An 848-nucleotide genomic window follows, 5' to 3' on the forward strand; every position below is an offset into this window, starting at 1 on the left:
TTACCTAACGAAAATCCTAATACCCATTTGACAAATTTCTTAGAAATTTGTGACACTTTTAAAATTACTGATGTAACTGCAGAAGCAATCAAACTTCGCCTTTTTCCTTTTACTTTGAAGGATCGAGCCAAAGAATGGTTAACTTCTATGCCAGCCGCATCAATTGAGACTTGGGAGCAATTAGCCCAAGCATTTTTATCAAAAAAATTTCCTTTAGCAAAACCCGCAAGAATCATTAAAGAGTTAACATCTTTTTCTCAAAATGATAATGAAACTCTTTATGAGGCTTGGGAACGTTTTAAAGAACTTCAACGTTTATGCCCACACCACCAATTGCCCGCTGAACTTTTAATGCAAACATTTTATAATGGATTAAATCCTACAACTAGAGGTTCATTGGACGCTATGTCTGGAGGGTTATTTATGAAGAAAACATCTGCCCAAGCAAGAGAACTTTTGGAGGAAATGGCAATCAACAGCTGTATGTGGCCCGCGGAACGTGGACACGTACCATTAGCGAAACCATCATCCTCAACAACATCATCAGTTAAAGGTATAGTGAATCTTGATCCAGTAGCGATGTTGCAAGCCCAATTTTCTGCCTTATCGCACAAAATTGATAGGTTTATGGCACCGTGTGATTCTAATGGTAAGCCAATCCAAACAGATGTGGATTACGAAGGTATGAGTGAAATTGAACAGGTAAATTTTGTCCAAGGGCAAAACCAAAATAATAACCCTTATTCCAATACATATAATCCTGGATTGAGAAATCATCCTAACTTTAACTGGAGAGATAATAATAATGCTAATGCCAATCAAAATCGTACTACTAATTATCAAAATCA

The 848-nt window shown here is 36.7% G+C and overlaps 1 non-coding gene across 1 annotated transcript; it reads right to left on the minus strand.

The window, feature by feature from the left end:
- Positions 1-228: 228 nt before the first annotated feature.
- Positions 229-335, minus strand: LOC136228097 (small nucleolar RNA R71). The gene has a single exon (XR_010688431.1). It is a non-coding gene; the product is annotated as a small nucleolar RNA R71 (small nucleolar RNA).
- Positions 336-848: the final 513 nt, after the last annotated feature.

Source organism: Euphorbia lathyris, chromosome 4, assembly GCF_963576675.1.
Source record: "Euphorbia lathyris chromosome 4, ddEupLath1.1, whole genome shotgun sequence".
Lineage (NCBI taxonomy): Eukaryota > Viridiplantae > Streptophyta > Magnoliopsida > Malpighiales > Euphorbiaceae > Euphorbia > Euphorbia lathyris.